The sequence below is a fragment of the Neofelis nebulosa genome, chromosome 12 (genome assembly GCF_028018385.1).
Source record: "Neofelis nebulosa isolate mNeoNeb1 chromosome 12, mNeoNeb1.pri, whole genome shotgun sequence".
In the NCBI taxonomy this organism is placed as follows: domain Eukaryota; kingdom Metazoa; phylum Chordata; class Mammalia; order Carnivora; family Felidae; genus Neofelis; species Neofelis nebulosa.
Genome location: NC_080793.1, coordinates 69,154,782 through 69,172,953, shown reverse-complemented (window position 1 = coordinate 69,172,953; position 18,172 = coordinate 69,154,782).

The window sequence follows — 18,172 nt, the reverse complement described above, 5'->3', positions numbered from 1 at the left end:
GTGAGTGAAGGAATGAATGAATGAATCAATCAATCAATCAATGCAATCAAAGTTTTCTTTTTAGTCATTTTACTAGAAGAAACTAAAAACCAGATCTTAATACCTCTATGAGAGAAACATAATTACCATAGGTGTGCCTTGCTCAGTGCAAATGAACTCTTTGTTTAAGGGTTTCTGCCTTGACTAGAACCATTAATCCCTGAAAATACGTTCATCTCATCCCAGGAAATTTTTCACATATTAACAGGTCCCATAAAGGCAAAACCCCCTATTTAAACAGATGAGAGTTATTCTCGCATTATTTTTCAGTAAACGCTGACAATACTAATTAAACAAATAAAACCAATGAGAACAAATACCTTCCTCAGGAAAGGAATGGCGATCACACTGGTTCCTTAACTCCGCAATTCACTCTAAGCAGCCAACGGGTCAACAGGGTAACCCCACAGTGTTAAGCCAACGCTTCCGGGGTTCTCTTGTGGCAGAGAGATTCAGAGTTTTATGCCACGATATTTAGATATTTAGCAACCTGATTCTCTGATCCCATGGTCCAAAGTAGACCCAAGGACTCCATTCTCTGGAGGAAGCTCTGGCACAGGAAGTGCACCTAGGTAATGTGAGAGGCACCTCCCTACGGCACCATTTCTTTCATCGTATCTGTTCCTATCCACAATTCTTTGCTGGATAGCTAGGATAATTTGAAGTGGAATGAGACAATTTGCCCAATTAACTTGCGAAAATCTTTTCACTGTGCCTTAATTAAAGATTTGCTTGAAATATAAAATTCTATTTTCAAACGTAAATGAGTCATAGAGTAGAATCATTTACACTGTAGTGTGAATTAGTTTCCATGCCATGTGGGTTTTTTTCCTGAATCGTTTGTCCACTTAGAATAATAGAATAGTGAGCAACTCAGTTCTCCTCAACTCTCCTTATCGTGTTTCCTGTATATCATGTGAACAATTATGGTATTAGAGAGAGTTTAACAGTGAACAGAGAGAACACTTGTCAATGTCACCTTTTTCATGTTTACTGTTCCAGAGTTAGATCATTAAAGCACTCGGGGTGCTGGGGTGACTCAGTTGGTCAAGCATCTAATTCTCCATTTGGGCTCAGGTCATGATCTCACAGTTGTGAGATGGAGCCCCGAGTCAGGCTGCACGTTGGGCATGCAGCACGCTTAAGATTCTCTCTCTCTCCCTGCCCCTCCCCAAATCTTGATCACTCTTTCTCTCGCTCAAAAAAAAAAAAAAAAGCACAAAATTCCTTTGCATTGTTCTCTTTTGATTACATTTATTAGTTGTAGCCACAGAAATCAATTCTGGCTGAGCTGAAGCAGAAATTGTGTTTATTGTAAGAACGTTGGGTAGTTTGCATAATCACCAAAAAGGATGACAACTGGACTCATAAACAATGCAGGCAGGAGCAACACCCCAAATCAGGTCAAGGAACTGGTGAGATCTCTATGGCCAATGGCTTCAAGCTCAAGATGCCACGGCTTGTGCCACCAGCCTGCTGGTAGGAGGGACTGGAGACCACCATGACCCTCACCACCATCCCTTCCCCTGGAAATTCAGTCCTACTGCTCTGCCCCTGCCCCCCCAAATCGGTGTTTCTTGGCCTTCACTGGTTCCGATTTCAAAGTTGGTGGAATTGATCCTGTTGCCTACAAAATAGCAGCCGAGGAGGCTGAGAGGGGAATTTTGGTGTCCGATATAAAAGGCAAATTCTGCTTCTAATGAAGACTCACAAAGTGAAGATACTGACAATTTCCTAGAAATTGTTAAAGATTTTCGTCTCCAAAGTTTGCATACCTGCCATGAAATATGCCTCTTTTCGTGAAGGTATTGACCCATTAAAAAATATGTGTGTACTTATACCCAAGTTTAAATATCCTAGAAGTTTGTACCTTCATATAGCTTGCACTGGGCAAGGCAATTGTTATGAATTAGGACACAAGGAAGGGAAGGAGTATGACCCAATTTTTCTCGTACTGAAGAAACCCCAACATGAGTTGACATGTAAGAGACTTGAAGATCTTTAGGGGAAGAGCCTGCAAGTTAAACCCAGGGCTCAATGCACTTGCTTTTCTTCAGGTCAGAATTCATGGCCTAATCTGATGTGTCCACACTGTGGTTTGATTGTGGTAGAGTCTCCCTCAGTGCTTTATCTGGTTTGTGTTATGTTATTTCGGCAATACGTGACGACACCAGAGTCAGGACACTTCCCGGATTATGTGCTGTCGAAGTCTGCCTCAACCAGATCTTAACATTTATTGGAATCAATAAATCCGGTGGGCAGAGCACAGCGAATTAGATGCTAAGCGGTTTGGGTTTATTCCTGACCTCCTTGCTGCATCCTAGAGTCACTGTGGTGGGCAGACACGGAAAATAAGTTTGAAATGGCTTTGGTAGAGAGAAGCGAGTTTTCCTACCCGAATTCCCTCTCTGTTCCTCTCTGTGCTTCTTTAAATACCTCCATTTCAGAATAAGAAGTGCAGATCTAATAAGAGTGCTAGGCAAATATCAGGACATTATTACTTGCCTGGAGACAGTCTTGCAGGATGCCACATGGAGTCACGTCCACCGCAAGAGAATCTCGGAATTTGAGTAGACATTCAAAATCACCTACATCAAGTGCCACATGGGACTGTCCTTGTCAGCATCCCCAAAGGGCATTTGCCCAGACTTCTGCTTGAAACCTCCACGGGGGTTCAGTGAGGACTTCATGGCCTCCTGAGTCAGCCCATCCCACTGTTGAACCATGCTCATTGTTTGCAAGTTCCGTCTGCTTATAAAACTCCGTTCCACCCAAAGGTCCCACTTCTGCCATGGGGCCACAGGAACCTTCAGACGACAGTCTTTCAAATATTTGAAGACATCTGCCTATAATTTTTTTCAAACATCAAATTGTATCAGGTCCACTTTCTCAGTATATCTAGTACCTATCCATTCCTCTCCATTCTCGCTTCTGTTACGTCCTCTCCTTTGAATTATTCCTGGTGTCCTAGGAGACATCCCTGCCTCCAGTCTTGTCTCCTCCAATCCATTTTTAATACGTTAGCTTGAACAACACTTCCAGAATAAACATCCTTTAAGAAAAAAAAACCTCTCAGATAGCTTCTTACCGCCTTCAAGAGAAAGCTCAATGTTTCAACCCCGTTAGCACTTTATTTTCTGTTTTTCTCCACGCTAAGTACTCATCACTCCTTCCCTTTTGCACGGGACCTATCAAACCCTGATTCGCTTGGAGTTCCCAGACCCATCTTGCTCTACCACATGGACTTCAATCCCACCATGCCCTCATTCCCCATCAACTGGATAATTCCTGCTCATCTTTTCAGACTCATTCCCCACCATCCCTCTCACAAAGCTAAATCAGGCACTTCTCCCATGGCACTCTGCTCTTAATTCATACTATAAATATTAATGCAGTACATTAAAATCATCTATTCACTCTGTCTCTACCACTAAAATGAAGCTCCATGAAGAAGGGCGTTCTACTGCCTTGCTCACTGCTGTATCCCGAGAGGGCAATTCAGTAGTTGGTACAATGCAGGAGCACCATTATTTTCGGCTTAATGACGAATCTAGCTTCTTCAGTCTTTCCTCCTATGATGTGATCACTAAATCCATGATTCTGGTTGCTCCCACCCCTACCCCCTCTACCCTCAACTTTATCAGTGTTCCACCTACAATTTGACCTGTGAACTCAACCTGGATCCCAAAGTCAACAGAAGGAGGGGAAAGCCTAAGGAAAGAAATCTAACTCTCTGACTATCCCTCCTTCAATTCTTCTCACTCTGAGGTCACTCCGGACTTGGTCAGAATCCTAACATGTGGAATCCTAATAGGTTAGTGACTCTGCCAAACACCCACTGGAGTTTTTATTTCTCTTATGGGAATTAACAATAACTTAGCCATATACTGTATAACATATGCATTAAGCAGAACTTAATAGCTATTAATAAAATATTGATGCATTTGTTTTTCTGGCCAAATATTTGAAAGTAACCGGGACCATTTCCAGGTGGTGACTTCATCTTGGCATCCTACAATAGGAAACTCATTGTGGAGTTGTGCTATTTAGTATATACTTTGTGGGTTATTTTCTTCATGTATATACACAATGATTGTATTACTGAGTCACTGATTCAGACAGCGGGTCCAGAGAGACCTTTTGATTGAGGGATTTCATTCAATATATTTAAAGATTGCTCCCCAAATCTTTTATTTTCAAGTTCTCAGCTATAACAGATTTTCTGCTTAATGTTCTAAAGCTTATATATTTCTTGATCACCCACTGCTTTTTAATACTTCCAATTATTTTTCTTGTTTTTCAAGTTTCCTATCCTTCTCCATCATCGTCAACACTGAGTCGTAGTTCGGTTTGATAGTCCATTTCATCTTTCCTCATTAGCATTTCTTCTTTGGCTTCTCAGAGTTCTTGTACATCACTTAACCATTTGCACACATCTTCAAATTTCTACCCCTTCAAAACAGTACACGAATGTCAAAAAAAAAAAACCCACACAAAATTCTGTTATTTAGTAGCAAAACACACAGAAATGCATGCAATTCTTGCAAACAGTTACTGCATCTTTCATCATGTATAACATCTATCAATAAACAGGGTATCACATGATCAATGGAGACTTCCATGTTAATTGGCAATTTGACAGGTATGATCCTGTGAAAGTTATACACAGCTGCACTTTGAAGAAACTTACCTAAGCAATTTAGATGATGGAAGAACCAATAGATGGAAAGAGAAAGAGAGAGGAGAGAGATAGGGAAAAATGAGAGGGAGAGAGAGACAGAGACTGACTTTCCTTTTATCCACTTTATGATTTGAAATGAGCTTTAGGATAAAATCCTTTTTCTCTTTACTGAGCATAGAGTGATGAGAAGGGACAGGAGATCAGCCTTTCTGAAGAATAAAACCAGCTGAACAACTAAACCAAATATATAATCTTGAGCAGTAACTTTATCTCTCTGGACCTGGTTTCCATATGCACAAAAAGCAAAACGCTTTGTGAGGTTCTTTCTTCTCCCCAAAGCTTATGATTCTATGATATTAAAAATTATTCTGCAAGTGCCAAATCATGTATGTGGTATATGCTATTATTATACCTGAGGGGAAAGATATGTAGGAGGAAGGGGGGGTATGGGAAAGTGGCAGCTCTGAAGACAGAGAATCAAAACGACCATAATTAATTGTCACAACCTGGTTTAGTCAGAGGCCAGAGGAGCAAACCCTGTGAGCCAGAAACCCAGACATGGGATGGATTCCCCAGGACAGAAGAATCACAGTGATAGAAAGAGACCATCGGGATAAGTAGACTGGATGAAAACCGTCAACATTTATTGGTCACTTAACCATTGCTCTTTAAACACATAGAGAATAATCTTGAAGATCAAATGAGTCGATACTTGCCAATCACTGGAACAGTTCTCAGCACATTGTAAGTGATCAAGAATTCTTAGCTGTCACTGTTAACAGTTGCACATATTTTACAATAGGTAGATTTCTAGAAATACCATGAAACTCAAACATAACCCGCAAAGGCCTTGCTCCGTTGGTAAGGTTAGGTTCGGGAAGGTTGGAAGGTTCATTGACCCACTGGAATTTGGAAATTCCTTTTACTTCTTCGGCCTTTCCCAGGATGAAAGTGTCAACAAGTGGAGAGAAGAAGGGAGATGGTTCTTAGATTCTTCTTATTTCTCTCCAAAGCTAAGAGCTTGCTCTCTGTGGAACAAGCCAAAAGGAGTGAGCGGGTACAAATGCTAAGAGAGCATGTCCTGGGTGACTCTTGAAGGGAACAGAAGTGAGCACATTCTGTGATGTTCTGGAGAGTAACATATACCAGAAGGCTTCCAGGGACAGTCCAGAGGAGGGATCCATCCAGAGCCCAAAGACCCAGAGAAGGTAAATGGGTGTCCCCAGCCTGAGGTGGCCAGAAATTCTCACTGTTCCTGCCCATGTTGACTCACAAGAGGTATATCCTGTAGTGTTACCTGCCAATATGAGGTGTGCTTGGAAGAAATGCCACGCAAACAGGAAGCCTCTGGAAGAACAGCTCCCAGGTGTACCATATTCCAAATGAACTGGATGGTTCCTGGGAAGCATGGGCTGGGTGGCCTTGCATGGAAGTCATACATGTCTTGTAAAGTTAAATTATATTTCCAAACGTCCCAAGGACATCATTTTCAATGATAACATGAACGATTCAGTGAAGTGAATAATCCTCTTGTATAGGCATCTATTGGAATGAGTCTGGATGCTTCATATACTGTGGGTTTTTTTTTTTTTTAATAGTGGGATACATAGCTGTACCATGGCAGCTTTTTAAAAAGTGTCTCCAAAATGTAACGTGCACCTAGATGTGTGGTAAGTTCACATCTGTATCCCCTACATCTAGACTAGTGTTTGGCACGTTAAGAGGTGCTCAGTAAATGGTTGTTGAATGTTGTTTGAAAGGAAACAAGCCTTTTCTCTGACCACGATGTGGCCCTTTAGGGAAACAATGGAAGTGTGAGCCTGAAACTTCAAAGGATAGTCTGGCAAAAAAAAAAAAAAAAAAAAAAAAAAAGCCAAACAAGAAGTCACAAGAAACTGCTAATGACATAACAAAGAATGTAAAATGTCAGCCTTCACCTATTGGTAATTGTTCCAGCATATTCTGTCTCTGACTGAATGTTCCACAAACAAGCAATTAAGGTAATCTTCATCACAGGAGGTAGTTTGAAGAACTCAAAGCCACAACATGTTTCAAACAGCTGGGGAACAACAGAAATACTGTAGAAAAAAAAAGACACAACATCCTGTGAGCTGGTGTTTTCGTAGAATTTAAAAATAAATGTCAAGAGATGGAACATAATCATTTATGAGGCACCAAATTAGATTCTTGGGTTGCTGCAATTATTCAGAGGACAGAACAAAGATTTCTAGATGTTATCCGGCGATGAATAGAGCAATTGCTTGTGGGCGTTTGTTAGTTTGTAAAGGTAGCCAAGATTCAAATTCACGGGTCATAATAAAAGAGAAAAACTTCCCATGTGTTTATAATTTGTCCTACTCTTAAATAGATATTTAAAATAAAAACCATTCTCACCGAATTCTTCATAATGGGAAATAAACTCTTTCTGAATTTTCAAATTCTTTGGAGTGCGGGGTTAATTAAGGACTGATTCCCTTCTCGGTACTTATACTTATACGATACCTTCATACACACCCTGCACACTCATGCACAACCACACACATCCCTTGCCTATAGCTCCTGCTGAAGCCTAGTTCTGGCTTAGCACCCTTATCTGGGGTCCTGTGACATCTCACCACGTGGACTGATTGCCCTTCACAAAGAGTCATCTGATCTCAATGACTCCCATTCTGCCAAACATATTGGTTTCTAAACATAACCTTTGCCCATTCTGTTCACCTCAGGAAATACGATATGGAGCTGAAACAAACACGGTTTTATGATTTCCCCCAGGCACCCCTCCCATGTCAGCAGTGACTTGTAGTTGCATATTAGCCCAAGTGTAGCCCATATTAGCCCACAGTGCTTGTCCCCTGTCCCCTGGCCATTTCCCTCCATGATGTGAAAGTTCTGAAGTTTGCTGAACGCAAAGACCTGTGACTGACTGAGGGCTCTCTTATTCTGGCTATGGGAGTCCCCTCAGCTAACCCAGGCCTGGAGTGCCAGGGACTTAGTCCTCCGCAGCAGCCCCAGCAAGAAGTTCCATGATAACTTCTCTTAAAGAAGAACTTTGACTCCTTCATCATGGGACTTCCAATAGTATAAACGTTGTAATTTGTTCAGAATGGGATATTGACATGTCTTAAAGAAAACAGGCACCCCAGCTTGAGTGATTTTGGGTAAAGCACAATAGGGCTGGGACCTAAGGGTTTGATTTAAATGCAGAATTCCTGTTAACATGTTCAGGGCATTCTCGGAACACTCTGTCATGTATTGAATGTAGTTGAATAAAAGTTGTGATCCTTGCCCATAATAGATTTTATAGTCCATGAACTAAACATACAATACTAAAATACATTTGTCTATTTTTTAGAGAGAGAAAGAGAGAGGGTGTGAGCAGGGGAGTGGGGGAGAGAGAGAGAGAGAGAGAGAGAGAGGATCTTAAGTAGGCTCTACACTCAGCATGGAGTTGGATGCAGGGCTCAATCCCATGACCCTGAGATCATGATCTGAGGTGAAATCAAGAGGCAGACACTCAACTGACTTAGCCACCCAAGTGCCACCTAAAATAGATTTAAAATAACCAGTTACTTCTCCCAAAGTAATGCTACTTTCAGTTAAAATAATAGTCAATATTGTATATTGTAGCCACTTTACTACCACTGCTTCCCAAAAAGGAATGGGGACTTTGTTAAAATACATCCTTGTGTTATCATCTGTGTCCCCCCAAAATCCATATGCTGAAATCCTAATGCCCAACGTAAAGGTACAAGGAAGTGGGGCCTTTGGGAAGTGCTTCGGTCATGAGAGTGGAGCTGTCATGAATGGGATTTGTGCCCTTAGAAAAGAGAAACCCCAGAGCTCCCCAGACCCTTCCTCCAAGTGAGAATACAATGAGAAGTCTGGGGACCCGGAAGAAATCCCTCACCCAACCATGCTGGTTCCCTGATCTCAGACTTCTAGCCTCCAGAACTGTGAGATACATATATCTGTCATTTATAAGCCATCTAGTGTTAGGTATTTTGTTATAACAGCCTACAAGGACTAAGACACCTGGTTTATATATTTTGAAATTATATCCAAATGGTGACAGCAATGACAAGAAATCACATTGGTACTAGCATTTGTTACAGTATTTCATTTTTGATAAAGACCTCTGTATGTGATCAGTATGTTATACAAACATAGGGTCTCTTCAGTGGCATTTGTTCATTGCCACTTGACCCTAGGACTCAACTAAAATACCTTGCCAAGGCAACACCAGTGGTCAGCTTCATGAAATAACTTCTTGCAACGCAAGTGAAAACGGCTTATCAAATCTGAGAGATAAGAAACTTGATGGGAGAGCAGATACAAGGGAAGAGAAAACCCAAACCCCAAAAGCTCTTTCTTGGCTATCATCAGATTCCGATTTTGTTCATTAATGGCAGTGATATGCACAACAAAAGCAAGCTTAATTTGAATTGTTTCTCACCATTTCTTTCTAAACTTGCTCCATTGACCCATTCTTTACTGTATTTGGAGGAAATCTTGCACCTGTCCTACAGCATTTGAGGTCAATCTCAGAAAGTAATCAGAGAGTTCCTTTACTAGGGCATGAAAATGTCCAGGCCGTCTTCATAATCACACAACGCTCAGTCCAATCCGGGAGAGATTATCATAACTTTGAATTCTTATCCTGTGAAAGCTTCTCCCTACCCAGCTCATGTCCGATCCAGGATTAACAGCCTGGTATGAGGGGCTGGAGTGGGTCAGCTTCTTCACTATCTCCCAGCTCCTTTCTCACTCACCAGCTATGGTTCTCCTGGCTCTGCCCCCTCTGGGGATGGAAGAGGTGGAATGACAAAAGGAATGGAGCCTGAAGAGTTTCGTCTTGACTGTTGCTTGGCGGTTGTCGTCATCGGTGCTCTCTGAGCACAATGGAAGTCCAAGGCTAATTCTTCCTTGTGGACTACTTTTGTGGGTTCCTCAGACATGCTCTGCTGGGCACGTCTGCCTACAGTTGGACACTGTGAGTGTGGAGTGTGCTGGGATTCTCTCTCTCTTTTTCTGTCCCTCCCCTCCTCGTGTGCTCTCTCTCTTTCTCTCAAAATAAATAAAGAAACTTAAAAAAATAATAAAAGATGAAAACAACCAGATCAAGTTCCTTCTGCAGGGGGGGCCATGGGAAGCATGGGGGCAACGGGGGCCATGGGGGCCATGGGAAGCGTGGACCTTTGGCCTTGTTCAGTAGATGAGCAGCCCTTTCTATATACAGCTGTGTTGTCTCCCATTCATCTGCACATGCCATCCTACTCTTAGACTTTTCCTGGCAACATCTAACACTCTAGGTTCCCAAATTCCATGGGGATGCCTTACGCAGTTTGAACTGAGAGAGAAAAATCCACTCTATTCCCCATGGGGCAGGAAACCAATGCCCAAGAACTGCATCAACCCTCCTCCACCTTGCCTCTTTTCTACCCTCATGACAGGTGATAGGCTGGCACTGGCCAGACTTCATAATCTCCTAAAGTAGTCTACATTCTGCATATGTACTCCAATCCCTCTCTCTAGGCCTTTTGGGTATTTGGTGCCTACTTTATTATTCACAGCTTTTGTACACTCAGCCAAAACTGAGAGAGAATAGATCTCCTTTTAAATACTGCACAAGAATATGAAATTTAATAATAGCATAATGAGAGGGAGAAAATTATATTCACTAGAAATTCTTGAAAGGAGAATGCTGTATTTGTTTGGAATAAATTCTATAAGAGAGAAGCGGAGATCTCCCAAGGGACCTGACTGTGGGTAGAGCCTCCTTACATGGCAAAGGAGGTAGTTTTTAAAAATTGTGCTAGGGAGGGGAGAAGCTGAAATAAGGCCAGAGAAATGGGAGAGACTATATAAACCGTCCCCGTTCTCATTATACAGGGGGATTTTAATATGCATTAAAGCATTAAAATCCTCATGGTGGTAAAATGCCCTATGTGCATGGATTTCTTGTTGAAAGCAATGAACAGTTTGATTTATGGGTTGTGGGAGGCCCAGGTAGAGTGTGAGAGTTCACATAGTTTAAGAATACAGTAATGGGAAAAAGCATAAGCAGGGCCAGGGCCAGGAAAGAGAAGAACTCCTAAGGAGTCGCTGGGGCAGTGCCAGGCTGTGGAATGGGGGCTCTACCCAATGTCAACCAGAAGGCCAAGTGGTAGGGCATCCACAGCCCACTCACCTTTGTATAGTGAGAAAAATAAGATACTATGTTTATTCCTGTCAACCAACTTTCTAAGTTCACAGTGGAGAGGATTAAGATCACATAATAGAATTGACAGACATTCAAATCCCCTCTCAGTCCCTGGTTCTGCCATTTTGAGTGATCTCGGCAAGTCTCTTGATGTCCCATTCTTAACTTCAGTTTATTCATCTATACACTGATGCTAACACATGTCTTACAAAATTATCTTCACAAGGGAATCTATACTTGTGAAAGTACCTGCAGGATGGTAGGCATTTATTCAATAAATGCTAGTTTCTTTTCTTCCTTCCTGATGTCCTGACTCCCTTCTTTTCTTCCTGTCACGTGTAAGAGGAATTAAACAGTTCAACTGAAAATAAGCTCCGGGGGCATCTAAGTGGTTCAGTCTGTTGGGTGTCCAACTTTGACTAAGGTCATGATCTCACTGTTCATGAATTCGAGCCCTATGCTGGGCTCTGTGCTGACAGCTCAGTGCCTAGAGCCTGTTTCAGATTCTGTGTCTCCCTCTCTCCTTGCTCCTCCCCTGCTCACACTCTGTCTCTCTCTCAAAAATAAATACAGATTAAATAAATAAATAAACAAACAAACAAATAAATAAATAAACTCAGTAAGACTCAATAATACAATGTGGCTTCCCAAAAGGTAATGCAAACTTAGATTGCCCTACAGAAGCAGGGTGTCTGGAATAATGGAGATGATGACCAAACACATACATCTAATTTCATATATTGTTTTTAGTTCTGAGCACAACACTTAAAATCGGGGGGGGAGGGGTCAATTTAAAGCATAGATATAAGAGGGCAAATGGGGATGGTGAAGGGCTTCAAAATGATTTCATTGGAGGCATTTTTTTTTTAAAGTTTATTTATTTTGAGAGAGAGAGTGGGGGAGAGGAAGAGAAAGATAATCCCAAGCAGGCTCCACACTGCCAGTGCAGAGCCTGATGTGGGGCTCAAACTCATGAACCGTGAGATCATGACCTAAGCCAAAATCAAGAGTCAGATGCTTAACCGACTGAGCCACCCAGGCACCCCTGGAGGCATTACTTTTTAAAAAGTAAGTATGTTTCTCATGGAAAGAAAAAACTCAGTGGAGAGGCAAGAAGGCTATCTAATATTTGAAGTACCAATACCTGGAAAAATGGTCAGATTTGTTCAGCAAGGCAGGCTTTTGGTGTTGTAGCAGGAACAGCAGTGGATATAGGTCAAAAGAATTCCAGACTCTTCCCCCAGTCAGTTGTGGGATCTTTGACAGGTCATTTTTATTCTTCTGGGTCTAATTTATTGCATCTGCAAAATGAGGGTAAAGTCTTTAAAATTACCAATGGTAAACAAGTTTTGCACTGTAGTCCAACAGACGTGCATATATTTCTAGGTAAAACAAAATTTTACAAAATAAAATGTACCCTTACTCCAAGTGTTGTATTCCGATATCCTATTCTATTTTGTTTTTATAAAATGCTGGTTGTACCCTCCTAAATTGGTTTTTATAACCCATTAGTGGTATCTGCAGTTTGGAAAATATCATAATATGACATCTAGAAAGTCCTTCACAATTCCTATGTTTAGCAATTCTGCGAACAATAACTGGTTTCTGGAAATTTCTAGGAAACTTATTTCAGCTCTACATATAGAAGACTTCCAAATGATCAGGGATGTCAATAGAGACAACGGGATTCACACAAGACAGTGTGTTCCTGTCTTTGCTGGTATGCAGGCAGAAACTGGAATGACCATCTAGTTGGACACTGCAAAAGGGATTTAAACATTAGGTGGTTAATCTTGATCTACAGGATCTTTTGATTTCTTCTCCAATGCTCAGCATCAATGATTCTATGATTAAGGTAAGCATTTATTTGCAAACAAAAACCAAAAACCAATGTAGATCATTATTTAAAAGTAAGACAATGTTTTTACCATTATCCTTTCTTTCTTAAATATTTTGGAACAACTACAAAGGATTAGCAACGGATAATTGGGAAATCTGAGAAACAGAAGTTGTTTGTTGCTCATCTGTCAAAAGCTATTCCAGCTTTCATCTGGAAAATTTTTTTAATGTTTTGTCCAACCTGATTTTTCCCTACAGCTTTAAGAAACCATATTGGAATGACGGAAGGTACTTGCTTGTTCAGAAATTAAAATAATTGGAATACCTCTGGATTAGATCATACTAATAAAAAGAACCATAAGGTTTATGAAAGGATTAACCTCTAACTGAAACATATATTTGATTAGGTCCAGTAGAGCAAGATATCTCCATCTCTTTGAGCCAGTTTTGACACACCTATGAACAGTTTTTGACATACTTATGACCAGGGACGAAACTATTTGATACAACATTTTCTGTTGTAGAATTAGAGGCTGTGACCTAACTTGATAAAGCAACAAGTAGAAACACAGCCTCCACATCCCATGGCGACAGTAAAACTGAATGCCAGATAACTGATTTGTATCTAGAAAATGTAGCTTCTTCTTCCAAATTCTGGATTGGATTATGCCTTGAAGTGGAGAGATCACAGTAAGGAAGATGAAATGGTTGTGGCTGAAAGAAGGCTTGCTTCAGTAACTATGTCCATTTTTCTCTGATGCACATGCCCTGAAAGGTCATTTCAATTTTGCCACCCCCATTCCCAACCCCCATCTTACGGGGAAGAGCTGAGTCGTGAACATAGTTAGACATGAGCGAGGCTTCAAAATGGTTGGTTCTATTTACACTAAACTCCTTCTGGTTATAATTTTGCAACTGGTTATGATTTTGCTATGATCTTCAAATATAATTATTAATTAACTGTTTCTAGTTGGACCCAAAATTAAATTTCCATCAGATCCATTAAAATTGTTTGGTTCCACAATTCACTTAATTTCCACATTTTCCTACTTAAAACATTCTGGAGTGATGGAAAGAGAGTTTATAGCAAGTCTTGTAGATTTTAATATTTCCATTATCCTTTACCCCTCAGATACATGATAATTTTCTGACTGAGCTTACTCCCAAAGGAAAGGTAATTTCTACTGATATTTGATTTATCATCTTTTTTCCTAATATACATAATTAGGATTGGCTTTGGGGAGATTTGTGGGCCTTCAAAGGGAAAATACACAGACCTAACCTGGGGGCCCTTGATCATAGCCTTTACTATGGTAGATGGCTGGGGCAGCAAGAAACTAAAGACATGATATGTTAATTATCCGTTGCTGCCTGATATTTGATGGTTTAAAATTTAGTGCCTTCAAAGAGCAAAAATGCAGCTCCTGAATCTGTGGGTCAACCCAGTGGTTCTGCTGATCTGGGCCAGGTTTGCTGATCTGGGCCAGGATGACTCATCTGTCCCCAATTTGCTCTGCTCACTAGTTGAGTGTGGCCCAATGGCCAGAATAAAGCTCTTGGGCAAGAATTGTGTAGTCACTTGGGGCACCTGGGTGGCGCAGTCGGTTAAGCGTCCGACTTCAGCCAGGTCACGATCTCGCGGTCCGTGAGTTTGAGCCCCGCGTCAGGCTCTGGGCTGATGGCTCAGAGCCTGGAGCCTGTTTCCGATTCTGTGTCTCCCTCTCTCTGACCCTCCCCCGTTCATGCTCTGTCTCTCTCTGTCCCAAAAATAAAAATTAAAAAAAAAACGTTGAAAAAAAAAATTAAAAAAAAAAAAAAAAAAAAGAATTTTGTAGTCACCAGTGTTTAGAAGTGAAATCCTCAGTCAGTGTTTAGAAGTGAAATCCTCAGAGTGTAGTCCGCTGTAGATATAACCTCTCTCCCATTTCCTTTGTGACATTTATAACAGTCTACATTCAAATTCATAGCCAAAATTTACCAAGTTAAATTTTCATGTTATCTCATGTATTCTTCCTGAGATAGACATGAACAAAATTTCACAGGTGAGGATACAGAAGCTCCAAGGGTCAAGGAACTCGTGTCAGATCAAACCACAGTTAAACAGTAGCAAAGATGGCTCCCACATTCTCACTGTGATCCCTCCACCTGAAATGGCTACCTCTTTTGTTCACTTGACAAACTCCTGCCCATCTGTCTTTGACCTAGCTGAAAAGTTGTGATGTTTAAGCGTTGGAGTCTTGGTTTCAGCTCAGGTCACCATCTCATTGTTTATGAGTTGGGGTCCCACATCGAGCTCTACGCTGACAGAGCAGAGTCTGCTTGGGATTTTATATCCCCTCTCTCTCTGCCCCTACCCCCTCTCTGAAAATACATCAAATTTAAAAAATAAAAATAAAGGGGTGCCTGGGTGGCTCAGTAGGTTGAGTGACCGACTTCTGCTCAGGTCACGATCTCACGTTTGTGAGTTTGAGTCCCACATCAGGCTCTGTGCTGACAGCTCAGAGCCTGGAACTTGCTTCGGATTCTGTGTCTCCCTCTCTCTCTGCCCCTCCCCAACTCATGCTCTGTTTCTCTGTGTCTAAGAAATAAATAAGCATCAAAAAAATTTGTTTAATAAAAAATAAAATAAAATAAAAATAAAATGCATAAATGAAGAGAATTCTTACAAATCTAAGCAAGAAAAAAAAAGGAAAAAAAGAGATAAGACAGGAAGAAAAAAAACGATTGGCAGTGAGACAGGAGGCCTTCCCACACCCCTTAGAGAGAGGAAGGGACTATAACTGCCTAGCAGATAGGAGATAGGAGGGAAAATGCCAAAACACACAACACTGGGAAAAGCATTTGGAGATCTTATCTTAAAATCCAGACTGAGAAGTCAAAGGAAAAACTTTTTACCAGAACTTTAATAGAGGCTCTTAAGTTTGTTTAGTTAGTTGCCAATTCCTGTAATATCAGAAACAGTCATTAGAAGTTTGCCACTGATATTTGGGTACAAAGAGCCAAGGGTGAGCCCAACCAGAGGGGAACTTCTCCTGCACTGAGGCCTAGACCATTCAGCAGTCCCTTAAAAACTGCTCCCTATCAGTGTCAGCAGCTGGGATACCAGGATGCTTTATGGTGGGAAAACTGGATTTTCAAGTCCCATCACTTGTGCCTGGCACATAAGTTTCAAGCAAAGAGAGAAATCAAGGAGAGAGGGAACCCTTGAAGGGGCAGGACTGGAGTTCAAGGGAGTGGGGCTGGCTTAATGGAGGGGGCCGGGGGGGGGGGGGGAAGGACAGGAAAGGAGGGAAGTTCCAGAGAGATTAACAGGTCGACAGGCCAGGCTGGGGGGTGGGAAGTGGGGGTGGGAGGTGCATGGCTGGGTCTCAGGTCAAGACTCAAAAGGCAGGCAAGAAATGAGGCCTGGCCTGGAGTTCCAGATCCCTAAAGGCTGAAGTGGCCTTCCTGACAGCTCGGCCCTACTCTCCATTTACTCGAGGAAGAAACAAAGGTTCAGTACAATGATCTGCTAGAGCAAGCCGTGGCTGACGGTGAGTCCCCGGGCCCTTAAGTTCAGGTGTCCTCCCTTCCTGCCCTGAGACAGAAACTTGAAAGGACCAGAGTGATGGTTTATGGAGACTAGATTTGGCCAGACTCTAGACCCAGGGCACCACATAGACACTCCTCACAGCTGTCATATGACATGTAGGGGCTGAGGACAAGCCACCCCAGGAAGGGCCACTCTGACATGAAGATTATCTTGAGCTGAAGGCAAGCAAGACACTTCAGGCCATATATAAACATTTGCCCCTACTTTAATGACATAGAAGAATCTAAATTGGGGGTCTTTCCCAGAATAAGGGTTATTAGCAGAGATAAATTTTATGTAAGTGACCCATCTACAAGGCAGGGAAAACGTCTAATTACCACACATCTGCTCCTTCTCCTTATCACCCAGGGAAATGCCTTCCTTTCCTCAGAAATCCCAGACCCCACCCCCTTCTCCTTAGCTCAGGATAACAAATGTGCCTTATTTTGCCTGTCTTTGGAATTTCCATGTCTACTTGGATTCCCTGTACGGACTCTATTACATTTGATTTTCTCCTGTTAATCTGTACCACGTCAATTTGGTTCTTAGTCCAGCTAGAAGGACTTTTGAGAGGACAGGATTTCTTGCTCCCTGACAGACAGATGACGTGAGGATCAGAAAGCTGAAATGCTGGCCCAAGGTGGCAAAAGTAGGAAGTTGAAGATCTGGGATTGAATGTGAGCAGACCTTGTACTCCGAAACCTGCACAAAACCTGGGATATTAACAATTGGAAACCTTCGATTCCATTGAAAATGAAGTATAAAAAATATATTGCAAGCCTCATGGCAGCCATGTTCACCCTCCCCACGATGTTTAATGCCCGACAGCATGTGATTAAGAAGCCAATGGCCAACTGCTTGCATATCCATTAAAACAAATGGTGATGCTCAGTTAAAGAGGGAAGACTGAAGCCACATGTCTCATGCAAACAGGTCAAAAAGAGGCACTGCACCCAACATAAGGTGGGGATTTTTTTTCGGTTTTGTTTTTGTTTTTAAGCAATGCAAGCAAGTGAGAAGTGGGGCGGCGGGGGGGGGGGGGGGGGGGGAGTGTATTCTAACACTCTTCCCAATTGTAACTGTTGGCTCAAGAATCACTAAGTCAAAACCTAAGAGTTGGAAGCAGATTCTGTGGCTTCTGGAAGGATTAAAGTCACAAGAGGCGTAGAACCTGCACTGCTGCAGATGTCAACAACATGTTGTTGTCATCCGTTCCGGGTGTCCAATGGTATTTGAATAAGGGAGCGCGAAAACGTGTGTACTGATCCTGATTCTCAAAGCATGTGATGATGTATGGCCATCTAGGTCGCTGACGTACGTTTCAAGGGCATCCACAGTAAGAATTCCTCACCCCCCCCCCCAAATCACCCCATTCTCCTACCTCCTATTTCAGCAGTGTGGCCCATTCTAGGAGGAGACAACATGGTGTGTACCTCAGAAGTCCCAGACCCTTTGTTAAGGACACATTCTGAGGGGAGAAACAGGGTCTCTGAGAGGGGGAATTTGGCAAAAAGTGAAAAAACCCTCTACCCAGAGAAGAGAAGGATCAATGTGCTTTTGGTCTGTCTTGCGGCCAGCACAGCCCCATGACACTGCTCCCCCCAAATTCTTTTCAGTAGAATAATCTGTCGGGATGTGAAAAGGTAGTGCTCCAAGGCTTAATTCAGAAGAGCCATGCATGAATTCCAGATTCCACTACTATTTCCAGAGCAGCGGGAATGGCTGATATGTATCACCTACGGTTTACCTGTGCAAGAGTTTGGTTGGAATGCCTGTGTTTATATGGCTCAGAAAGCCTCCAGTTGGAGCAGGGAATGAACTGTGGCGTGTTTTGTCATCTGCG